The sequence below is a fragment of the Thalia democratica genome, unplaced genomic scaffold (assembly GCF_965202585.1).
Source record: "Thalia democratica unplaced genomic scaffold, ktThaDemo2.hap1.1 HAP1_SCAFFOLD_816, whole genome shotgun sequence".
Classification (NCBI taxonomy): Eukaryota; Metazoa; Chordata; class Thaliacea; order Salpida; family Salpidae; genus Thalia; species Thalia democratica.
This window is the reverse complement of record NW_028139782.1, coordinates 22124-34606: the sequence shown is the minus strand read 5'-3', so window position 1 is coordinate 34606 and position 12483 is coordinate 22124. Positions and strand designations below refer to the sequence as shown.

Sequence of the window (12483 nt, the reverse complement as noted above, 5' to 3'; positions counted from 1 at the left end):
CCGGCCGGATTCTAATTTAAAAAAAAAATCCGGATCCGGGTCCGGTACATCACTAGTGGTAATCGACATACAATTACAAACTAAACCACAAATTTAATAATACAAGCAATAATAAATCACCAGCAGTTAGTAGTTATCAAATTTAGAGCTTAATTCAAAGTTTTTACTACAAACAGTTTTTAAAAATTATTTTAAATCGTTTGGAACCTGTAAAATAAATCGCGGGCCGATTTTTATTTATTTATTTTGAAGAATCTTAATGTACAATGAACACTTTATAGACGTTTTAGTATAACTAATACTCGAAAACGGTTAACCGAAAATGCAAGCTTTTTTATTTGTCTTTAAGTTAATACAAAAAATAGTTTTATTAAATAAACTAAAAGTATTTTCATTTATATTTAAATATAAATCACAAAAAAAATTGAATAATTAGATGGATAAAAATAAACCAAATTAAAGGTTAATTTTGCAAAACTTTCTCTACACAAACCCATCTTTTATATAGATATATGTTCAGAAGTTAAAACTGAAGAAAAAAATACAAGAGAAAGAAAAAAGGTGTTCAAAATATTTTATGTTAAAGTCTAATTTTTTCAGCAAGTTATTTTTTAAGAAAACTTAGTTAAATTATTAGTCATTATTTGGTTTATTTTTAGCTTTAAACTACTGCATATTTATAAACCAGTTTTTTAATGCGTAATTATGTCAGATTATGTAAAATATGCTACTAACGCAGTTGTAATTAATTCTTTAATTTGCAACAAAAATAAAATGCAGTTGTCATTTTAATTCTTTGTTTTATACTTTTATTTTTATAAAATAATATTTTTTGATTTTTATTCTTTATTAAATTATAAAAACTATCTTAAAGACAGTAATATTAGCGATTAAATAAGTGTACTTCGATTTTTTACAAAATTTTAACTAATTACTTGTCTAAATATTTCAATAACTTTTGTTCTAGACATATTTCTTGACAATTCTTAATGGAAAACTTGAAAGGAATTTTCATTGTGATTTTATTGCTTTGTATTACAACTATATTTTATATTTCAAACAATTATGAAAACAGGTTATTTGCAAAGTTTGTTATAATATATACTAAATCTGCTTTATCTAAAAACTTACAACTTATTTATAATGTACTCAATCAAATAAATAGCACAAATAAAATTTTTATTAGTATTAATTAGTTGTATATGATTTGGAATATGTTTATTTATAATAAGTGTTTATTTAAAAACCATACTAAAATTCGTATTTAAACATTATCAAAATCACTACACAATTCAGAGTTCATAAGTAGAAACAAGTAAAATAATTTATTTATTAAAATATATATTTTTTTAAATCCTTTCTTACTTACTAAACGCTTCTTTTATAAAATAATTCAGTTTTACATACTACTACTGAAAGTGTTAAAACGACGAAAAGTAAGTATTTTTTATTTAACCACAAGTCTAATTGTTTTTAATGACAGAGTATTTTATTTTCTGAACTAAATTAATGTTCTTTTCATTTGTTTTAAAGCACAGAACCATAGTAGAATAAAATCAAAATAGTTTTATAAAATTTTATATCATATGATTTCCACAATTTTTAAAAATATTTTTTTTCTTTTTAAGTTTTATATCTTTTTAAATTTGAAATAATTTTGATTTACAGTGTCTATCTAGTACTCCTATTAATCAATACTTTCAAAATTATTTAAACGTTTAAACTTAAATTAAACTTTTCAGAATGGATTTTCACAAAACCTTGGTGGAAAATTATAAAGAAACTAACGGGTATAATCAGCTAGTGTACAGTCTTAAAGAAGAAGTGAAGAAATTGAAGTTTTATATTATCATAATAATAAAGATACTACCTTTTTTTAAACGAATTGTACATTGTTAGGCTTAAAAACGATGCTGAAAATAGTTCAATAGTATAACTTAATTTTAATTAAAAGATTGTAATTGTGTAATTCAAAGTTAAACAAAGCCTGAAAAAGTTTTACCTTTTTAACTTTCGTCTTTGTTTGTTCGACTAACTAGCTTTTGACTTTACGAACTAATTAAATCTAACTTTTATTCATTTCCTGTTTTCAATCTTCAATTTGGCTATAAATGATGTTTTATTGTTTGAAGTAAACAAAAATAAATTTTTATTTAAAATTTTTATTTTTATTTTAAAACTTTATTTTTATATTTTTTACTTGTATTTTTCTTACTTTTGATAACATAATTTATTATAGTTGAGATGTGTATTTTCATAATTATGATTTTACGAAAAATTAAGTAAAAACATTTGATTTTATAAATTTTTCAGAGCAGAATTAAAAGATTCAAAGGGAAGTTTTTCAAAATTAAGAGGAGAACTAGACCAATGTTTGCTAAATAAAAATGAAAAAGAGACAGAATTAACTAACAATGCAAAAATTTTTAAAGGTTACACGACTACTACTTAATATACATTTTTGAAATTTGCTTTTAACTTTAAAGTGTGTTAGTTTTTGTTAGTCGAGAGGTTTATGAGCTAAAATTCTTGTAAATTATGAGTATAAAAAGGCATAAAGTAAACTTTTCAAGTAATTTTTATTAACTATAAGTCATTCCTGTTTGATAGTTAGTTTACTTTTCTACTTTCAAAGTTTTGATGGATAATTTAGTTTAACTATTAAGTATTAAGAAAATAATTAAATAAATGAGTAAACTTTTATACCAAGCTTGTTAAAAAGTATTAACTTAAGTTCGAAGTTTTTTCTTGTAAAATAAAAGAACAGTTTTTTTTTTGAGTTCAAAAACATTTTAAAACATTTGATTTAAAAGCAGTTATACATTTAACTAAACAAAAGTTTATATTTTGCGTAAGTAGTATTTTGCAAACGCAGTACTTTTTGTTCTTATACTTAAATTATAAATTACGCTAATTTATAATGTCCAGATTAACTTCATTAATCACTCATAGCACATTATAAAATAGATTTAAAGAATCAAATCGATCTGTACGAGCAGAAGATAAATGAAGACTCGAGTAACGAACAAAATACCAAACAAGAAATTTTGAATCTACAAAGAAAAAACGAAGGTTTGAAAGTTTTTTAAAGAAATGAACTTATTAATATAACAAGTTTTTAACTTCTTTATAAGATTTTAATTTTAGAAAAATACATGACGTATCTATATAAAGTTCAGTTAAATAAACATTTTGGAATCAATTTTTGTAAAAAAAAAATATAGGTAATAATTATATTTTGCATTAATAAATTAATTTCTTTTTAGTTTTTGTGAGTCACATTTGTAATTTAAAAGAAAAAAGTCTTCATTGGCTGAGTGTTATTATTTTTAAACTTTGAAAGGAAAATTAACTTCAAATAACTTTTAAACAAGCACTTCTGTAAAGTAAACTTAAAATTTATTTTAAAATAACTCAAAAAGTATTCTTTCAAAAAATTCTCAACATTTTTTCGCTAAGTTGTTTTCAAGATCAAACAGACATCGTGCGCCAGAGGTATATGTTTGGCGGACCCTCATGGGTGTTGTCAGTCCCTAATCTATGTAGTTGTTTTTGTTTTTTGTGGTAAAGTTTTTTATTTCTTTAATCTTTTTTTAGTCTACCTACGTTTTACAAACATTTTGAACATGCTTTTCCTATTAAACACTTATTATTGATTTATAGTATAAAAAAAATTTAACTTCTCATATAGTTTTTACTAAAAATTAAAATACTTCCGAGCAAAAGAGTTTATTTTTTCTTCATTAACATAAACTAAATCACCTGAATAAAATAAGATCAAATTTCAGAAAAATGACTTAAATTGTCACCTTTATAGGAACATTATTCTTGCGTGAAAAGTTCACTGGTGCAAATAGTTTGACATCTTTTATGACGTATAATAAAGACACGATTGAAATGGATAATTAGGAAAGCAGTTTCAGCTAATTTATTTTAACCTTGTTCTGTATTTTATCTGAATTTGAATAAAATAATTAAATCCATCGATAGCTCGACGGTGTTAAACTTTTTTATCAAAATGTAACTAAGGTCATACTTTAAAAGTCAATATTTAAAACTTCTGACTTATTTTTGCTACACGTATTAGAGTTGTCATACATACATATTTTTGTTTAAATAAAACTTTTTTATTATGTATCTGGAGCTTTTAAAACTATTCTATTGAGAACATTAGTTAACTTTTATTTAAGCCTAGAAAATCCTAACGTACTTTCAAAAGTTAATCAGCGTAAATAATTGTAACTTGTGCAGTTACTAGAGCATGTAAAAGTTTCACCTACTCTATTTTAAATTATACATAAAGCACTTTTTAACAAAAGTTTGTTATATTTTTTTATTTTTATACAAACATTGTCATTTGAAAAGTTTGCAAAAAGCTAATACCTTTGTCTTTTGAATATATTTTACAAGCTTCAAAAGTTTTGAAAAAATAAAAATAGACTAATAGAGATTCATTTATACAAACTCTGTGAGTTCGAATATTTACCTCAAACCTTTGAAAATATTTATTAAATTAACATTTTGAAAATAATTTGATGGATTTAAAGTGTGTAAAGTACAATAAGTTTATCAAAGTATATTAAGTTAAATATATATAACGTTCGTAATAGTAGTAAAAGTAGCGCCTATTATGCTATTTTAGTATAACTGGTTTGGAAGTATGTATAATAAACTATACTTAGAAATTTGTTAATTTAAAACTTAACAAAAAATATAAATGTACTTAAAAGTAATTAGTTATAAACTAGCATATTATAAATTATTTATACGCATAAACATTACGTTATGTAGGCAAAATAAAGTTCTTGTAGTTTTGCTAATAGTGTCAAAATTAAGTTAATAGTATGTCACAACTTTTAATGTAATTTAGGGTGTTATACTAATTTTGATTTTGAAATGTAGCGTATTTATTTGTTATAAACAAAAGCACTATATATCTACAGGTATCTAAAAATTTAACTTCAGATGTTCTTTAATATTTTTTAATAGACGACCATTTTATTAAATGGTTAACTCTAAATACATAATAGATTAAACAAAGTAACTTTGAAAAATTAGATAAGTTAAAGTAATTAAATGTTTTAAGGCCATTAAAAAAGTTTTTTCCGTAAAACTTAATGAAAAAATTAAAATTTTTGTTTTAAATTTAAGCTAAAATGATGGTTGTAACATAAAGATGGTTTATTAGATTTATTAATGTTAATTTTTAAGTTTTTAATCATTTAGATATTGTTATAAGGTTAAGTAAACTATATATTTCAGATTTAAAAAGTCAAGTTGAACATCACAAGCCTTCTTATAAAGAAGAAAATCTCAAACGAAAAATTTACAATCACTTTATTGAAATATCAAATTTAATTGTAAGCAAACACAACAAAACACTTGATGATGGATTTATGACGCTATTCAACGAACAGATAATGTTTGTTATTTTAAAATTTGGTTATGAAAAAAAAAGTTAAAGTATAGATAAATAGCGGTGGTATGTAAATTCGTTGAATCTTAAAACTACTATTTGCGTTTGTATTTAAATTCCCAGTTTGACTGATTTTAATGCTTGAAGTATTTTAAATAAAATAATACCAAGTTTTAAGTAGGCGTTAAAGTTTATTTAGTTTTACCACATTTCACTTATTATAATTTAACATATTTAAATTTTGTTTTTAACTTTATCAATATTAAAGACTACCGCACCAAGTTTAACTATATTTTAGTTTACCAAACAAGTTACATAATTAAACTTGTAAAACCGTTTTTTTAACAATATAAGTTCACCGATTCTTTAGTTTAAATTGTGTGTAATGAATAAGTCATATAGAAATGAAATTTTTACAGAGCTGCGAAAATTGATGTTGAAAATTTACAAGAAGTTAATGCTGATTGGATAAATAAGGAATCTAAATCGCTAAGTAATCTCGTTCAAAAACGGCTAGAATATTTGCAAGTTTGTTAATTTGCTACTAAACTGTTAACAAGTTCTATTTTTAATTTATTTGTTGTTTTCTACTTTTCTTAAGGTGTTTAACTATCAAAGTTTTAATCTCTAACTTAAAATTTGTTCGATAATAACAAAGAGAACTTTAATTTACTATAAGCATTAAATTTGATGTAAATCAGTTTTTATTTTATAAGCAAAGTTTAAAAAACGTCAATCAATAAACTTTCTGTCATAACAAACTTTTTTCGAATTAGAATAAAAAAGTTATATTAAGAAAACCTAAATTTTTATCTAAATTAGTTTTGAAAAAAAGTTTGTTTAATTTATTTAAATTACGCCAACACTAAATTTGCTACGAAGAATATAAAATTTGGTTATGTTCACCAATGATTTTTTATCAAGTACTGTAGAATGTATAAAATTTTATTAAAAAATGCTTATAAGTTGAACAAAATGTTTTGTACTTGATCAGCTTCTTAACAAAACCAAGTATATACATGTTTTAACTTGCTATTAGTCTGTATAAAAAAACTAATAAAAGATAAAACTTTAATGAGTCTGTTTAGTAATTTTGTCAAAGTTTGGTCAAATAAGTAAAAAGATAACATAATTTTTTTAAAGAAAAAAAGATACTTCAATTTTTTTAAAACTGTTTTTTTAAATCTATTAAAACTATTTTTAAACTATTTTTTAAACTATTAAATATTTTAATTTTAGAACCCTTCAGACTGCACTCATGCGAAACGGTTGGTGTGTCAGACGAATCAGGGATGCGGATCCGGTTGTCAGATCCACTGGCTCCTCTACTGCTTCATGATCGCATATAAGACACAACGCACTCTAGTGGTCGACCCCTCAATACTGAGCAGGTACAGCGACCAGGGATGGTCCTCGGTGTTCCAGAACGTCAGTGGAAATTGCACGCATGTGAGGGGTGCTAAGCCACAACTCTGGACCGGTTAGAATTTTATTGTAAACTTTTTTTGTACCAAAACTTGTTTTAACAGAATGTTTAACTTTGATTAAAATTTCTGTTAATAAAAAAGATGAACTAGTATGCTTTTTTTGGGACTATTTTTTTAGTTTTATTTTTGTATACAATATATAAAGTTTTTATAATCAAAAAAAAAAAACGAATTAACTGGTTCTGTAGCACTGTTTTTAGTTTAATGTCTTAAGCATGAAATTATTATTATTATTATTAAGTTTATTGTCCAACGAAGGACCTAGGCATTAAAACCTAAGCCACTTAAACTGAAAGACACTAACATAAAAAGAAAAAACAAATTACAGTGATTAAATACAAACTGAATAAATTAAAACTTTCACAACCAAATATTCAACGGTTCCAAAGTCACCAATCTGCAACTATACGTTCCAAAGCAACAAATCCCTGTAACAAGCATTTCTGTCAAATCTTCAGAACCTGTCTTCATCTTGCAGAACATTGATCTCAGCTACTATTTTCCACTCGTTATGACGGCAAATTCAGTCAAAAATCACTTCAAAAATGTGGCAGCAACAGTTCACAAATCTTGCTTAGGAATCAACTGAGTATCCAATAGTTTCAAAATCTAAAGCCCAAAGCACATTAACAATAGCTCTTCCAAAAATCAAAGTTGAAAAGTACCTAAAACCTATAAGAGGAAGGTGTAGCTTACAGATTAAACTACCAATAAATTACATACTACACACCAAATCAATGGCTAAAGAGATGAACAAAACTAATCACTTATAAATTTTACTGGTAAATATTTTATTTAAATCAAATCTTTTTAAGTTTAATCGAAAATGATTAAGATTTTTGCACGATACTAGTTCATTTGGAAGTTTGTTCCACATTTTTACCGAACGATAGAAAAAAGATTTGTGCAAACCAACATAGTTGAAATGATATTTGCATGTATATTTTCTATTATTACCTCTGAGTGAGTAATTGCTTACTAACAATACTTAAAATTCCTTTTACGTGTTTTAAGTCACTATTTAAAAGAACATACTCTGGTGGTGATACTTGAATGCTAAAATCTAATTAAAATTTAAATTGTTCTAAATTAGATTTAAAATACATTGAACAAAAATATTTGTTTATACAAGAAATTTTTTCAAACTTGACAGTATGTAATACTTCATAATTCAATTAAGCTTGATTATATCAAGCTGCTTATCACAATTTTAAACTTCAATTTTTTATACTTTTTTAAATTAATTTAAACTCTGTGTAGCGTTAACATAAAAGTTTATATGCTTACACAATATATGATTTTAATTTACTTTTTAAGTAAGATAAAAACTGTAAAAAAAACAACTACTTGAAAAGAATAAGTATTTTGTAATATGTGTGAACTAAATAATTATTTTTAATGAATTAAAGACGAAAATAACTGAACCATAAAACAGAAAACTTCGAAATACTTCCAATAATTTTAGAAGTACTAGAGTTACAATAAATGTTGCTAAAAATATACTACTAATTAAAAGTTGAATTCAGCTAATTTGTCAGAAGTTCTTATCAATAAGTAAGTAATTTAAAGTACTTTATACAGAAAAAAAAGACCTAACTTTAATTAAAATTAAAAATTTCATGTAAAAATCTTTTCAAAACACCCTACCACTACATAGATTACAAAAAAACTTTTCTTAACTTATCATCAACTACTTTATTCTTTAATACAATATACAAGTTTATTAAACATTTTATTAAAAAGTTCATAGCTAATATTAAAAACTATTACATTAGTTTTCAAGAAAAGTAATTAACTTATTAGTTATTATAATCTAACACAACATTAAAATTTTATTAATTTTTATTTAAAATTAAGCATTATATTTTTGATTTTTTCAAAAAAAAAAACCTTCAAATTTAGTTTAAGTTTGCTTGACAGTTGTATTTATATTTTATATCGACTACAACTTTTTTCAAGCAATAAAACGAATAATTTGAATAACAATAAATTATTATTCAGGTGAAGACACAGACTCAGAAGTGCTTATAGTGAACTTGATGAACGGAAACTTTCCGAAGAGACCGAGGAACCTGCTATTATCCGTCCCACAAGATTTACACGCCACAATTTCCACTTTGCACGGCAGCCCCCCTTGTGGTGGGTCGGACAACTTCTCACTTATCTGTGGAAACCGCAACCGTGGCTGCTGAAAGATTTGGAAAAATTTAAAGAAGCTTTGGACCCCCCAATTGTTGGGTGAGTTAACGTGTAAACTTTTTTTGTTTCAACGAACTGTAAGTAACTAGTTGTTTAACAATTTTAATGTTTTAATTTATGAAATATTTATGAACAGTAAAAACATTTTAATTTTAGACTGTTTTTGTTCAAAAAATTAAACACATCATTCTCATCGTTGTTAAAGAATAAATTTTTATTAATCAATTTTATTTATGTTTAAAAAAAAAAAAACAGAGTTCAAATAAGAAGAACAGACAAGTTGGGAATAGACGCGAGACGATATGAAATAGAAGAATACATGACCCCTGTTGAAAATTGGTACAAAAAATACGAAACAAAACTAAAGTACAGTGGAAATAAAACTGCAAACTACAAACTAGTGAAGAGAGTTTATTTGGCAACTGATGATCCAACTGTACTTCCAGAAGCAAGAAAAAAGTAAGCTAATTGTTAATTTACATTTGTGTTGGTTTTTAATGTGATTTTGATGCAAACCTACTTTTAAAAAGAGTTTTTCTGTTTTTGTACTACAAATCAAGTATTTTTTTTTAAAGCTTTAACTTATATATGTGTACGTTTTATTTTTCTGTTAATACTTATAACAAAAGTGAAGTACTTTTGCTTAAAATTTTATCTACGTATACTTGTTTCAAACCTAGCATTGATTTTTTTAAGCATCAACATTAAGTTTTCAGTTAATTGAAAACTCGATTAAATAAAGTTTTAATTAATTTCTTTTTTAAAACTTTTGCGATGACTTATTGTTCTTAGTAAATTACCCATGTTACTAAATTAACAAGCGTATAGCTGCTAAATCTTATATTACATACAGTTGAGAATAATTGATTAAAAATGCCGTGCTTTTATTCAATGAATGATTTGCATTATTATGCTATGAAAGGGTGTTAAATTAATGACTTAATATAATAGTTTGAAAAATCTAAAGCAACGGGATGTGTTTGTTGTTTCACTTTGTTGTACTTTTTGTGTGTACTAAAAATTAAGTTTATTTCATAATATTTAATAACGAAAACACAGCAGTCATCAAAAGACTGTTTTATATAAGTTTTATTTTTTTTTGTTGGAGGTAAAATATTTCGAGCCTTAATTAAAAAACATTGTTTAAAGTATTATTTAAGACAAGTTAATGATTTAGAAGTGTTTTCGATTTTTTTTATCAATCTTTAGTAAAACGAAAAAAAAAAAAAGTTACTGATACTAAAAATACAGTTTAGCTAAAATAATTAACAAATATAAAAATTTAATTTATGCATAAACTTCTAATAACAAACAAAAGATATCCGGATTATGTGTTTTATGGGGACACAAACATATCACAGTCCGCACAGATGAGGACAAGATACACACAGACCAGTTTGTCTGGGGTAGTTACTGACGTACATATGCTGTCCAATTGCAATTATTTGGTCTGCACACTGTCCTCTAATGTTAGTCAGTTTGTGTTTTATCTTAGATGTACCAAAATTTTTTAGTTAATTTAACTTTCTGTAGATAGTTCAAAAAATTTACGTGTTTTTTAAAAATTTTGTTTTAATTGTATTTTTTTACATTTAAACATTACAGAGCGAAAGTAAAGTATGTAAACTATGTAAAGTAAAGTAGTAAATCACTACAACACACAAATATAGTCGAACACGTTTTCGATCAAAGTTTTTCAGTTATTTTTTGCACTTAAATTATTTGTTTTAACTTATTAATTGCATTTTGCACAAAAAAAAAATAAAATAAAGCCTCAGCATCAGTAACACTTGCGTAGTATTTATGCGACGAATCCTTTTAAAATCACCTTCATGAAGACTAAGTCTTAATTTTATCCGAAATATTATATTTTAAAATGCCTTCACGTTAACTTTAAATATACTTTAATGTTTAACTTGAAACCTCTCAGGGTAATCCCCAGGGTCGGTGTCAGCACTGGCTTGGTGATGGGTTCCTGGTTGACAAGTTAGTTAAATTAACACTGGAAGTTAACTGGGACATAAAGAGAGTCCACAATTTCAAATATAAGTGTTTAGATTTAATATATAAAAGTTTGTATTGAAATCAATACAATAACAAATTTAAGTTATTCAACTTTTGCAATGAAACAACTATGAAATCAGTACTACAAAAACAACATAAATTCATAAACGCCCTACACTTTTTGCAATGAAGCAACTATAAGACACTGAAATGTTACTTTTGTTAAAATGATTTGATGTAAAAGCTCCAATGTAAGACATTGAACTGTGCTTAGCAATTTAGATTTCAATCAAGAGAGTCAAAACTGCAGTCTAAACTTCAGAACAAAACAGATACAACCTGATCTAAAACCATAGAATTCGGACAACTTTTTAAGTCTACTTTACACAACTCCTATGATCAATGACTTAGCAGTAGGAAAACTTTTATCAATTTTCTCAATACCAAAGAGTATTGACAACTTTTTTTTCTCAATTCCTATGATCAACTGCTTAACAACAAACTACAGTGTAGTTTGTTAATTACTTTTCACACACTGCAATACTTTTTTATTACACACAATCACAATCAAGTTAGTATAATTTTAATTTTTAATACAGCTTCATGCTGATACTCAAAGTTTACACTTTTTCGCTTTTTATGAAACTGCCCTTTCATAAGGATGCCTTTCAAGTACAACTATAAACAAGTTAATGTTCAACTGAAACATAAATAAAGTTTAACTTTCAATTTGTCAGATTTAACAAACTTTTTGTCAGATTTGCCGGATGACTTACGAGTTAATGCAGGGAAAGCATCCTGATGCGACCAGCTTGATCCACTCATTAGATGACGACTACTTCTACTCCGTCCTCTACGCCTACTCCATGATCGAAGAAATCGCCATCTACGACCACCAACCAAACGGACCGAACCAGATCGAGCTGAGGGTCGGTGACCAGATTGTCATTCGGGGCGCCGGCGACTACAAAGACGCCAACATTTTCAAGGGGCCGAACAAGCGGACGGGCAATTTGTGGAACGGATGGTCGGTGGGAGTAAATAGGAGAACGAGGAAGGCCGGATGGTACCCCACTTTTAAAACTGTTAGCAATTTTCGAACCATGAAGTTTCCTAAGTACCCTGATTTTTGATGATTGTTTTTCTTATTAGGAAATTACTAGTTCGTATTAGTTTATGCTTGCGAGTTTAAAAGTTAACTTTAATTTATTACAAACTTTTTTACACTTAATGGTCTTAGTTCTTGTATGTTTATTTTTAACTATGCAATTCTAAAAACAATCTGTCTTCATTAAATTAGTTTCTACTTTTTGAATTTTAATCTTCAAAGCTTCTATTTCTAAACTGAATTAAACTATAAACAAATATAAACGTGCA

The 12483-nt window shown here is 25.7% G+C and overlaps 1 pseudogene; it reads left to right on the top strand.

The window, feature by feature from the left end:
* The first annotated feature begins 1743 nt into the window (after nt 1-1743).
* Nucleotides 1744-12239, top strand: LOC145847106 (alpha-(1,6)-fucosyltransferase-like; annotated as a pseudogene).
* The last annotated feature ends 244 nt before the right edge of the window (nt 12240-12483 follow it).